The 14,147-nt window shown below is 44.4% G+C and overlaps 1 long non-coding RNA gene across 1 annotated transcript in view; it reads left to right on the top strand.

Annotated features, from left to right (window-relative positions):
- The window catches only part of LOC138245959 (uncharacterized), a 33,525-nt gene extending 29,915 nt beyond the window's left edge, over window positions 1–3,610 (top strand). The window contains exon 3 of the long non-coding RNA XR_011194198.1: window positions 2,985–3,610. This is a non-coding gene — a long non-coding RNA (uncharacterized lncRNA). The remainder of the gene's footprint in view (window positions 1–2,984) is intronic.
- The last annotated feature ends 10,537 nt before the right edge of the window (window positions 3,611–14,147 follow it).

The following is a 14,147-nucleotide window of genomic DNA, read 5'->3' as shown; positions in this document are numbered from 1 at the left end:
TGAGTACCCTCAGTGAGAAGGTAAGTAATATACACAAGTTATATGTACACAAACCCAAAACAGGTAAGTAATAGTAAGAAAAGTAATGCAAACAATGTAGAATTACAATAGGCGAACATAGGTCTAGGGGCAACACAAACCATATAGTCCAAAAGTGGAATGCGAATCACGAATGGACCCCAGACCTATGGGAGCTTGTAGAGGGTCACTGGGACTGTAAGAAAACAGTGAGGGTGTCCAAGATACCCCACCCCAAGACCCTGAAAAGTAGGAGTAAATTACACCTACTACCCCAATAGGACACAATAGTCGTGATAGGGGGATTCTGCAAGAACCACAAACACCAGCAAGGCACTGGAGACGGATTCCTGGACCTGAGGACCTGCAAGGCAAGGGGACCAAGTCCAAGAGTCGCTATAGTGTCCTGGGGGCAGGAGCCCAGGAAACCCCAGATGAAGGTGCAAGGAAGCTGCCTCCGGATGGAAGAAGCTTAGGATTCTGCAACAACGAAGAGAGCTAGGAACTTTTCCTTTGGAAGGAAGATGTCCTACGGTGTGCTGAAGGTTGCAGAAGTGTTTCCACGCAGCAATACCACAAACAAGCCTTTCTAGCTGCAAGGGTCGCGCTAGAGGTTTTTGGGTGCTGATGGGGACCAGGAAGGACCAGGATGTCACCCCTTGGAGGAGGAGACAGAGGGGGCGTTCAGCAACTCAGAGAGCCCCCACAGAAGCAGGCAGCACCTGCAGAAGTACCAGAGCTCAGAGTCACAAAGGAGGGTCCCACAAGTCCAACTCAGAGGGTTGAGCACTGCAGGACGGAGTGCTGGGGTCTCAGGCTAGGCTGTGCACGAAGGAATCCTTGGAGGAGTGCACAGAAGCCGGAGCAGCTGCAAATCACGCAGTACACAGGTTTGCAGTCTAGTGTGGGGAGGCAAGGACTTACCTCCACCAAACTTGGACTGAAGGATCACTGGACTGTGGGAGTAACTTAGATAGAGTTCCTGTGTTCCAGGGACCACGCTCGTCAGGATGAGAGGGGACCCAGAGGACTGGTGATGCAGTCTTTTGGTGCCTGCGTGAGCAGGAGGAAGATTCCGTCGACCCACAGGAGATTTCTTCTTGGCTTCCATTGCAGGGTGAAGGCAGGTGACCCCCAGAGCATGCACCACCAGGAAACAGTCGAGAAAGCTGGCAGGATGAGGCGCTACAATGTTTCTGGTAGTGGTCTAGCTACTTTTGTTGAGGTTTTGCAGGCGTCCTGGAGCAGTCAGCGGTCGATCCTTGGCTGAAGTCGAAGAGGGAAGTGCAGAGGAACTCTGTTGAGCTCTTGCATTCGTTATATGAAGAATACCCCAGAGGAGAGACCCTAAATAGCCAGAAAAGGAGGTTTGGCTGCCTATCAGAGGGGGTCTCTGACATCACCTGCTGGCAGTGGCCACTCAGAGCAGTCCAGTGTGCCCCCAACACCTCTGTTTCCAAGATGGCAGAGGTCTGGGACACAGTGGAGGAGCTCTGGGCACCTCCCCTGAGAGGTACTGGTCAGGGCATTGGTAACTCCCATTTCCTTTGTCCAGTTTCGCGCCATTGCAGGGCTGGGGGATCCCTGAACCGGTGTAGACTGGCTTATGCAGAGATGGGCACCATCTGTGCCCATCAAAGCATTTCCAGCGGTTGGGAGAGGCTACTCCTCCCCAGCCCTTCACACCTATTTCCAAAGGGAGAGGGTGTAACACCCTCTCTCGGAGGAAATCCTTTGTTCTGCCCTCCTGGGCCGGGGCTGCCCAGACCCCAGGAGGGCAGAATCCTGTCTGAGGGGTTGCCAGCAGCAGCAGCTGCAGCTGCAGTGGAATCCCCGGAAAGGCAGTTTGGCAGTACCCGGGTACTGTGCTAGAGACCCGGGGATCATGGAATTGTCACCCCAATACCAGAATGGCATTGGAGTGACAATTCCATGATCTTAGACAAGTTACATGGCCATGTTCGGAGTTACCATTGTGACGCTATACATAGGTAGTGACCTATGTATAGTGCACGCATGTAATGGTGTCCCCGCACCCACAAAGTCTGGGGAATTTGCCCTGAATGATGTGGGGGCACCTTGGCTAGTGCCAGGGTGCCCACACACTAAGTAACTTGGCACCCAACCTTCACCAACTGAGGGTTAGACATATAGGTGACTTATAAGTTACTTATGTGCAGTGAAAAATGGCTGTGAAATATTGTGGACGTTATTTCACTCAGGCTGCAGTGGCAGGCCTGTGTAAGAATTGCCTGAGCTCCCTATGGGTGGCAAAAGAAATGCTGCCGCCCATAGGGATCTCCTGGAACCCCAATACCCTGGGTGCCTAAGTACCATATAAAAGGAAATTATATGGGTGTACCAGTGTGCCAATGAGAATTGGTAAATTTAGTCACTAGCCTGCAGTGACAAATTTAGAAGCAGAGAGAGCATAAACACTGAGGTTCTGGTTAGCAGAGCCTCAGTGATACAGTTAGGGACCACACAGGGAACACATATAGGCCACAAACATATGAGCACTTGGGTCCAGGCTAGCAAGATCCCAGTGACACATAACAAACACACTGACAACACAGGATTTTCACTATGAGCACTGGGCCCTGGCTAGCAGGATCCCAGTGAGACAGTGAAAACACCCTGACATATACTCACAAACAGGCCAAAAGTGGGGGTAACAAGGCTAGAAAGAGGCTAGCTTCCTATAGTTCCCAACTTTATTATGTTAACACAAGCATTTGAGCTTGTCGTTGCAGTAGGGAGCTTAAGTTTTCTTGGAAAAGATTTAAATCAGATGAAATAGTTTAAATGTGTTTAGATAAAATTTAAAAATGTCAAAAACCTTAAAAGTAGTTTGCAATATTTCCTTGTTAATCTCCCCTATTCATTCCACAGCTTCTCTCTGTGAATACGTGTGTTCTTAATTGCTGCAAAATCACCATAGATACAAATCTTTTACTTTTCACCAGATGTGGTCCTGAAAAGAAGTCACCCAGATGCACAGAATCAATCGTTGTGAAGAAGTAACCCGTCCGCTGTGTTCTAAATCAGGACCTAAATTGTGATAGCCACCTTTGCCATGATTTACCTACTCTATGGATAGTTATTGTCATAGGAGAATATGTATCATGCCTGGGGACTGGTCTACTACCTGAAGGGCCTGTACGTTTAGAGAGAAATCTTTACATAAACACATTGCTCTCTGTTGGCTATACTGATATCTCATATGAATCAATGCCATATTTAAAGTACCATTTCGAATAATTTCGTACAAGTCATGATCAGTAACATTTGCTTTCTACTTCAAATTTGCAAAATGAGTTGAATTAATTTTTGTAACTGATGGTGAAAACAAATCTGAAAGGGAATCAAACCTCATACAGGTTGTCTTTTTAATTAAAAATAATAATTCTCTAGTATACAAGCAAGTAGGAAATCCTGAATTTGCCAAAATTGTGTTCCCCACGTGCTTCTTTACTCAGTACTCACTTGCCAACATGTGTAACCTTGTTCGATGAATGATTTCAAGACATCTGGTGAATATAATTCTTTGTGAGTTATCAAAATGTTTATGGACTTTTCAGGTTCATGAAAATAAAATGCTGAGCATTTCTATTGTAATAAGCGAGTCTAATTTATAAGGCCCTTAGGCTGTCAATTGGAAAAATTCCACAATGTACCCTCTAATTATAATTTGACTGGTTGATCGATGAGTGTAGTGATGTCCATGAAGATGAAAACAGAACAGCTCGTTATAGTTGTTGGCATCTAGATAAGGCTCTTCATTTTCTAATGAGGTGTATGAACTGACATCATCCATTAGATGTTTTCAATAGCACTGTTGTCCCATGAACTTGGAAAAGTAGAGGGATAACAATGCCTTCCAATTATATATTAAAACTTGATATGGTACCCTTTTCTAAAGAACACTACAACAGGTATGAAGGGATGTTAAGAGCATGATAATGTCTTTTAGCTCTGTGTGAGGAAAAGTGTGGCTGCAGCTCCTGCACCACAGGAGAGGGTATCAAATATTGAGGAAGATAGTGCCCATGCACAATCAACAAAAAATAATCAACATGGTAAGCCACAAAAGAAAAAATGATATTGCAACGAAGAACAAAATGTATGACCATGATGAGGGGATATAACTGTCACAAACCCAGCAACATGTATGAATTCATTAGTACAGTGGTTCCCAAACTGTGCGCCGCGGCTCCTTGGTGCGCCGTCAAAATTAGCCAGGGGCGCCGCACACAGTCTGGAAACCACTCGGAGGTGCTTTTAATCGGTAGCTTTTCACCGTGGTTTTGGAAACAAAACCCCCTGCATTAATTATTGTGACCAGCGGAGGGCGCCAGAGTACCATTAATAATATCCCTATGAGAAAAGAAAAGAAATAATTTAAAATAAATGGTTTTCAGGAACCTGAACGAGAGAATTAAGAAGTCAAACTGTAAATAGTGTAGGTACAGGTACAGGCTGGGATTACGTTCCCCCACCCGCCAAAAAAAAGTAACATAATGGGGAGCCGTGGCCAACACGGCCAATAGGTCAAAGGAGCCGGCGATCAAAAAAGTTTGGGAACCACTGCATTAGTAGCATCAACTCATTCCAGATGATTATGTTTCTCGAGTATCTTGGAGAGGTGTGATGAAAACAGTTTCTGGTTCCATTCGATCATTCTTGTCAGAGTTGGACTCATTTCCTGATAGTGCAATTTCTTGCACCTATATTATTTCAATTATTAATGTAGATTTATTTAATAATTTGTGGATTACATTGGGGCCACCCCAATCTGAGGGCTGGGAGTTAGAAAGAGGCACACAGCAGGGTTGCCCACTTTCGCCTTTGCTATTCGCCTTCGCACTGGAGCCCCAGGTGATCAAAATTCACGGAGACATGACTCGATGGGGCATACCTGTGGGGAAGGTAAAACACCTAGGGCTTCATTACAACCGTGGCGCAAATAGGGAGGTAAGACTGCAAACAGGCCAGCGGTCATTACCGCCCCATTATGACATTGGCATATGCCAAACTGCCAATGTCCCGCACCGTCCGCCACGGCGGTCACTAGTCCGCCGCCTGTATCAGGACCCCGCATACCGCCATGGATTTCGTGGGGTTTTCAACCGCCAATAAATCCATTCCAGTATGCACCATCAGTGCCAGGGAATTATTTCCCTGGCACTGATTGGGGTCTCCCCCTCTCTCTTCCCCTTCCCCTGAGTCCTCCCCCAACACCCATGACCCCCCTACCATCCCCCAAAGGTAGTAGGACTCCCTCAGCCCCACCCCCATTGAAACCCCCACACATACCCCCCACACTCCGGTACACGCACGCTCACACTACTCACACACATACACGCGCACATACATGCACACATACATACAAGTTACATTTCCACCACACACATTACACGCCCAGCATGCATACACGCACTCACACAACCCCTCTACACACTTGCACGCACACCCCCATGCACCCACACAAAACACACCACACCACCACCCTCCCCTAACTGACGACCACCTTACCTGTTCCGGTGATCCTCCGGGAGGGAACAGGATCCATGGGGGCCGCTCCGCCGCCAGCACCCTGTCACTAGAACACCGGCATTCCGAATACTGAGTCGTATTACGGTGGGCAATGTTCTGATGACGTAGCAGTGACAGTGGAGCAGCCTCCACTTCACCGCCGACTTCCAGTATGGCTGCTGGCGGCTCTCCGTCCAAAAAAAGGGCGGAGGTTTGCCAGCAGTCATAATATGTTTGGCGGTACCTCGGCGGTCTATGGACGAGACCGACGAGGTTGAAATGAGGGCCATAATATGGTTGGCGGAAGACCGCCAACACTGGCGGTCTTTGTCCTGGCGGTCTCTGGAGGAGACCGCCGAGGTTGAAATGAGGGCCCTAGTGTTGTTATATGCAGATGACATGCTGTTTTATATTAGGGGCCTGCAGGAATCTCTGTATGGGCTGCTGCGTATCATTGATGACCTTGGAGTGGTCTCTGGCCTGGGCTGTTGTTTCCTCTTGAGGCATTGTTTGAGACTCCAGTGGAACATCTCCCTAGTCTGGGCCTTTGCTTGCAGCTGTACAAATTCCCTTATCTGTACATTATGGTTGCTTACTAGAGAAAGGCTCAGATGCAATATAACATACGCAGAGTCTTGAGGAGATCTGAGAGACATCAAATACCTCCTGAGAGGAACTTATATCAATGACTGGTAATATTTGGAGAGCGGTGCCCCCTGCGGCATCCACACCATATGCTGGACTTCACCTAGCAGCAGCGGCATTAACATGGCCTAAGTATTGTGTCTGGAGACCAGAATTGCCTGGTGCAGAGTTTGTCAAGGACTGCCCACACTTCAGGTGAGTGGCCCTTCATCATGTATGCCAAAATGTCTTGTTGGTGTGAACAGGATCAACCAGTGCGGGACCACTCCGGGCCCTCTATTTTCTTCTGTGACCCTCGGCTGAATGTTCATTATGGTGGATGTCCTGTTCATAGGTTGCAACTCTCAGAAGTGGGGGTGTAAACTGAGTTGTGCTGTACTTGACCTCGTACAGCATGACTGAACTTGCATCGAAGTGTGTGATCGGGGAGTCTGGTGTGAATGCAAGCCATCGTAAACTAGGAAGTGTGTCTTATTCCAGAGAGGTATGGAAACCAAGTTCTGTGTATGACCAGATGGTCTAGTGTGACTCAAGTCATTGCATAGTAGACTTTGCGCCTCCAAGAGGGGTGTGGGATTTACATTCTTTTTGGGAGAGTCTGGGAGGGACCGGTGCAGTTCAAGTCATCATGCACCAGGCTGGTGCCTCTGTCCGAGGAGGTACCCTCTTGTGAATTGGCTTGTGAATGATCGTACAGTCACGGGACTCTGATCAACAGACCCTTGATGTTGTGCCTCTTTTTTGTGGATGCATGGCGCTGAGCACTTTTTAGGTGGAATCGTCACCATCTGGGGGTCACTTGATTCTTTGTGCCCCAAGTACGACATCTCCTGGTACAGAAGGTGCCGGTCTAGTAGCTTGTCGTGTGCCGCTAGAAGTGTCAAGGATGACTCACTTCAACAAGCCCTGATTGCACCTCTTTGTAGGTGCTGAAATCGGTAACTATTTGTTAGCACTGAACAGTCTGGCTGGGCTGCGTGCCTCTAACAGCGGCCCAATGAGCCTCCACCTGTGTTTTGCAGACCTTTGACTGAACCTCCTGTGGGGAACCCGAACTTCTCTGCCTTAATAGTTTACCGGCTGTTGTCTTTCCTTTCCCTCACCTTGACCCCGGAACCCTGAGACTTGTGACTTAGCAATCAGTGGCCCAGTAACCAGGGGAAGGTTGATGCAATCTTTAGTTTGTGGAGAAGCTGGTTTGCGTGTGAGAGGCCGTTTGGGACCCAGGGTGCTTGTCACACAGTGGCATCCTGTATTGCTTTCACTTAATCTAAGAGGACACAATGCCAAAAGAATTTAGCACCCTTAGTCTGAATAATTAATTTACTAAGGCACATCCCACATATCAAACAAAAAATCAAATATAAATATATGAGTGCAATAGAACGTGTATAAACAAAGATAAATGCAAATATTAAGGGGTTAAGACAAAAAGAAATGTCCAATGTATTAACAGAGCGTGTATACGTGAGCTAAATATTCAAGATTTAAAATACTTCACCAGTTAAGTTGAAGTCATCATCTCTCAAACCAGACAGGTAGAAGACCCAATCGGGATCACAATTCGATCCTGGGCAACGCGTCGGTTCCACAGGCAAGCTTTTGTCTGAGAGCCAAGTCTTTCTGTCTTTTATACCATAAAATACCTCAAAAGAGAATTCTAAAACCCTTCCGCTCTGTTATGAAACTAAACACTGGCTTGTTATTCATGTCCATGAAAACACCCATAGAAGCTGGCTAGGCTCCCAATGTTTGTTCTGAGACAGATTCACACATTCCTTTGATAAAACAGTGTCAGCCTTTTGAACTCTTATCGAGTCCGCATCCCACATAGTATGATCCAGCACTGTCTAGCTTTTTGCTGGTGAAGAGAAAAACAACTTCTGTGAAGAAAAACACCTGCGCTACCCTGCAACTGCCTCAGGACACAATATAGAATCACTCAAACACGATGAAGTTGATGGTCAAATCTAAACAGCATCACACGTCACGCTTTGACCAATGACTCTCATAACAACTCAGTTTGAAATCAACTTGTCTAGATCGAAGCATGGATATTAGATTAGGCATGCATTGTACACAGCAACATAGTATTATTATGACACAGCTTACCATAATTATCCCACCTAAAATAGAACGAAGCTGACCAAAATCAGGTAACCATCCAAATAGTCCCACCACTGTTTTTCTACATTTTGTTTCACTCTCTTTACCAGTTCATGCAAAGCTCCAATGTGAGATTGGATGGATTTAGAATGGTATGACAATTTAAAACCACATATTCCTTCAAATTCTGAGCGTCCATGATTGTGTTTTAAAAGCAAATAATTAACTGCAGCTCTATTTTGTAAAGCGGCTTTTCTGGTTCCCTGCATGTCTAGTAGTAGTTCTGCCAAAGCAACAGATGTGTGATTAATATTTTGACCATTAAACATGCTAGTTTATTAATAACTTGAGTGTTACAGACAGATAATCCTGGGACTCCTACTATAGAAAGACCTAAGCTTACATATTCTGCTCTGGGTAATAACTGAATTTCAGAATCACAGTATTCACTTAGTTGAACTGTTTCCCTTGGGTTTTGAGTATGTAATGCAGAAACATAATAAGCCCCAACCACGTGAAAGCACACAGCCCTCCTGTTGTATTTGCTGGGATATAGGTATAGGTGGCATTACCACAAGAAAATAACCATCCAACAGGTAACTTACCATGCTTGATATGACTAGCAGCAGACACTACATTCTTGCAGAACATACTATTAGTTACACTTTTACACATATTATTATTTCTTCTCTGACATAATATTTGTTGTTCCCACTGGATCTCTTGAGGGGGAACTGTTGTCTCTTCAAGGCGTATTTGAACTATAACACATGTCACCTGCGGTGACATTGTAAGTTATCACTTGAGTAAAATTACTCCACCTATCATTGGTGTTTTTGGAAAAAACAGCAATATTAATATAAAGAGCAGATGAGTCAGTATGTCACTTTCTTCCACCGCCCCATCTGCATTAGCAGTGTTAAATATTTGCAGCAAGACACTAGCAGGAGTTAGAATGGCAATGAGGCAGTTGGAAAGAACATTGCTGGTGCTTTTTATATTAGTCATGCAAAAGTCAGACTTGTTAAGAACAGTCTGTGCCAAATGTAGTCACGCATTTTCTGACTGATGCAGCAAACATGTTAATCAAAGCTGTCAGTCGATCACTTCAGGAATGGAGTTCCCTCTGTCCCTCTCAACCCCACCCGGACATGCCCAAACACACTCCAATCAGTGCACTCAGGACATAAACACCTCGTAGTATGATCTGATCTCACAAGGAATATTTATCAGCTGGTACATATTCCCACTTTTCTTGTCCTGGTTCCATGACTATCAGAATATTGGGCCAGATGTATCATGCATTTTTGCAGTAGCAAATGGCCTAATTGACTGCAAAAATGCATTTTGGTATGTATGAATTCCAATTTGCGAATCGATAACTTGTTACAAAATCGCAAATTGGAATTGCAACTACATGCCGATTCGGTTTTAGGAAGGAGCGTGTAAAAAGCATCCCTTCCTAATACCGAATTGCAGCAGTATGTAGGAATATTTTGTGACCGAAAACATTTGCATTTTACCACCTACTTCAAGTAGGTGGTAACCCATTCGCAAACGGGAAGGGGTTCCAAAGTGACCCCTTCCCCTTTGTGAATACATGAGAAAACATTTTTTAAGAGCTGGCAGTGGTCACGGACCACTGCCTGCTCTTAGAAAATGAAAAGAAAACTTTTCATTTTTTCTTTTTTAAATGCATCCCATTAAGGAAAATGGCCTGCATTTAAAAAAAAAAAAAAAGATTGCTTTATTTAAAAGCAATCACAGACATGGTGGTCTGCCCAGCAGGCCACCATCCCTGTGACTTTAGCATTTCCTAATGGGTCGCAAATTGTGACCAACCTCATTAATATTAATGAGGTAGGTCGCTTTGCGACCCATTAGGAAACGCGAAATGAAACTCCATGAGTTTCATACATTTTAATGGCGATTCCCTAATTTGGATTCACAGGGAATTGCAATTTTATAAAATGATACATCTGGCCCATTGTCTTTTCCGTTCACTATGATTTCTGCTGGTTGAGGGGGACGATTCAGCGATTCTGCCCACACCTTGGCACTGGGGTACTTGTCAGTGGAGCCAAAACCTCCCTCCCTTCGCACAGTAAGAAGGGCTGGGGCAGTCCCCTTTTTTACTATGCCTCCATACACTGGAATAATCACTATTTGAGCAATTTTGTCTCCAGATTGTATTATCAAATCAGCGTCTCCACTGTTCAATAATATTATTTTGATCTCGCTTTGATAGTCTGCATCAGTCATTCCCCCTAAGACCTCAGTACATTTGAGTGCCAGCCCAGATCAAGGAGCAATCAATCCAAAGTGCTCTGGAGGAATTTGTATCCAGACTCCTGTCTCAATGAGTACCATATCTCTTGGTTTCAGTCTGCACATGTTCAAAGCATGCAAATCAAGACCTGCAGCCTCTGGTGTTGCTCGGTACGGAGCTAAAGCTCCTGTCTTTGTCTTCCAATCCGTAGTAGTTTAGGATGCCACATGGGGTTGAATTTGCAATGCTGGGGTTAACATTCACATCAAAGGGGTCTCTGCATTTGTCAAAGGTCTATTGTTCAGTATGTAATGCTTCATTTAAATGATCTCTTCAATTTTTCTACAATCCATCTGTAATTTCCTCAAATGAGACTTCAACAATCTAGTCATTCTCTCAATCAGTCCTGCAGCTTGTGGGTAATATGGAACACGATAAATCCACTCTATATTGTGCTGTGAACAATAGTCTTGTACCAACTTACCTTTAAAATGGGATCTGTTATCACTTTGAATCTGAAGTGAATTCCATAATACAACATCAACAAATCTAGGGGCAGATTTATGGAAAGAGGCGCTGCACCAAGTAGCGCTTCTTTTTCTGTGCCCCTTAGCACTCCTCTACCGCCACCATGGATGCGCTGTCTTTAAAATACGGCAACCCAGGGCGCAGGGTAGGGGGTAATAGCGTCATTTCTCATGACGCTATTAGTGTACTCTGCAGGAGTAGCGCCCTAATATTGGCACTACTCCTGCAGAGTACATAGGGCCCCATTCTAAACAAGGAAGCCCCCTTATAACACCTACTCTTGAGCAGGCATAAAAAGTGCAGCAAAAAATGGCGCAAGCAAGATTTCCTTATGTCATTTTTCCAGCTCCGCTAATTGGGGAATGCCCCCTTTGCATATATTATGCCCGGCACAGACATAATGTAGCGCAAAGGGTTATACAGTATCGCAATGCAGGCATTGCGCCACCCTGTAAGTAAGGCACGGGATTTCGGCCTCTTTGGACCACATTAACATAAAAAATAATGACGTTAATGTGACGCAAGGTAGTGCTAGGGCATTATAAATATGCCCCTAAGTGTCTTAATGGTATTAGACTGGGAAGCACGCTTGCGTAGATACACTATTAAATAGCCAGAATAGGTATCTACCACTGTGCATGCATTTTGGCATCCTTGGTATTGGTCCGATGTAATCAATTAGCCATATCTGCCCTGGCAACTTTCCTCTCCCCAGTTGACCCCTGACTGTCTGTGGAACAGATCTCTGCTGAGTGTGTTGACAAACAGGACTTGAATGATTACAGTTTTGATCAAATCTAGGAGAATGTGCATCCCTCTAATCTCTGCCCACCTGTTAGTGGCCTTATCTCCCAGGTGTTCACATTTTTAGTGAGCCCACTTAGCCATCCCCATCAAGTCAGAATCCTGTGTCACCAGATTTTGACTTTTTCATCTGCAAGGGAGTTAAACCATTGTTCTACTGAGTCAGTGGCACAGTGGGCATCCACATGATAAATAGTGACTGTACTTTGCTCTAACATTTCACAGATTTCCTGCCACAGTTCTTTTCCCCACACCTCCTTTGAATCTATTTGCCATTTATGTGCATGCCATGTAGGGAGCCAGGTAGCTAGCCCATTGTCAGTAGACCAAGAATCGGTATAAATGTGACATTTCCCAGGGAATTTTTGTTTTAAAGCTTGATACATAGAATACAATTCTGCATATTGACTGCTCTTTCCTTCTCCAGTAGTGGAAAGCAACTTTTTTGTTACTGGATTGTATGACACTGCCTTCTAAAGACTTTTTGCCCCCACATAGTTTGCTGAACCGTCGTTGAACCGTACATGCTTCCGGTCCTCAGGGGACACGGACTCAAATGGTACCTCCTTTTCCTGATGTGGCAGAATTCTGGATATTTGCTTTGAAACAGGAATTGCTGCATTTATTGGGATGTTCTCTCTGGTTATTGTTATAGACTACTGCAGAGACTCATGGGATTTGTGGTCTTTCATTGTTGTGTTAAAGGCTGCGGAGTGGGATAAATAAAGGTGAAAAGCATAATCCTTGTCTCCATGTCCTTAATATAAGTGGAACTTTAATTCACAATAGGGGGGAAATTGCATTCACAATCTGTACTGAAGATGCAAAATCTGGCCTCCCAGTACATTTCAAGGAGCATAATCCTTCAGTTGCACAAATTGAAATTTCAAGCATGTGATATGATCAAATGTCAACCCAAGGTGGTAATTTGTAGAATCCATTTCTACAAAGGTAACTGTGGTGGTTCAAGTTTCTGAGGACTATGAACCCTGTATGGACTTGATGAGGTACTTTACTGGTCATGTTTTTTTAAAGCCTAGTAAGAATTTAATTTAGTTGAAGTAGAAATATAATGATGAGAATAACTTGACAGCAGTGTTAACACATCTTCCAGTTCTACACACCAGAAAAGATGGCTCTTTACAATAAGTTGAACACTTAAATGGCATCAGCCCTTGCCAATGTACGCTTTCATGTTATGACAAAATAAGGGGATAATATTGTCACAGTAGGTATATCAACTTTAACACACCAAGCAAAGTGACTGCAATCATTAAATTATATAAGCATGAAGTATTGATGTTTACTGTTTAATTTTGTTTAATTGTAGAATCAAATAAATCATTCTTCTGATGAAGGGAATTTGGTTCCCAAAAAATGTAGAGAAATTAAAAACAATTGCTTACTAAAAAGTGAGCAATAAAGGTTTTCATTTAAAAAGTTTATGTGAAGTAAGGTTTTATTGGAAAATATAATTGCCAAGCACTGAGGTTGGAAAGTGATCTGTGGAACTGTTCACCAAAGGAAGGTGGGCACAAGAAGACTGAGAGCTCCACATTAATTGCCTACAATTCCTGGTGTGTTATTTCGCGACACAACGTTTGATGAAGGATAAAGTGACTTATCGATCGTCCTGAAGATGGACGATATCTCAGCATTGTGTTATAGCCACTGCCTGGAGGGCACTCAATCCAAAATGCTGGTGAAGTTAGCCAAATATTTTTTGGATGTCTATAAAGATCAGTGCCACTTAGGGGTAACAGATTATCTGCAAGTGAATGAGAGCCTGGTAGCAGACTACATTTCCACATATTTCCAGGATGCCAGGGCTCGGGTGCTGGAGCAAAGGGTGTTTCAGGAACTGATTCTCAGCTGAGGTCCTTGTGAGGTGGTCCTCTTTGCCTCCTGGCTGAATCATCAGCTTTTCCCATGCTTCAGCTGGTGAACAGAACAAGCAGACGGAGGCAGTGGATGCCTTCCTTCTGCAAAGGTGAAAAAGGGATGAACTCTGTTCCCTTTGTTCACAATTATTGATAGGGTTACTGCTCATGTGTGGAGTCATTCGGCTGATATGACTTTGGTGATGCCAATTTGGAGGACTGCCGTATGATTTTCAGTTCTTCTGGAAGTTTCTTGGGATTTTCTGATCCATCTCACCTCAGTTTTAGACAATTCTGATGGAAGGCTAGGGTTTGTCACAACAACTGGTTCTGATTGGATTGTTCTATGTCATGGTTTGTTG

Source organism: Pleurodeles waltl, chromosome 7, assembly GCF_031143425.1.
Source record: "Pleurodeles waltl isolate 20211129_DDA chromosome 7, aPleWal1.hap1.20221129, whole genome shotgun sequence".
NCBI classification, from domain to species: Eukaryota; Metazoa; Chordata; class Amphibia; order Caudata; family Salamandridae; genus Pleurodeles; species Pleurodeles waltl.
The sequence above is the reverse complement of the archived record's forward strand: the minus strand, read 5'-3'. Positions and strand labels throughout refer to the sequence as shown.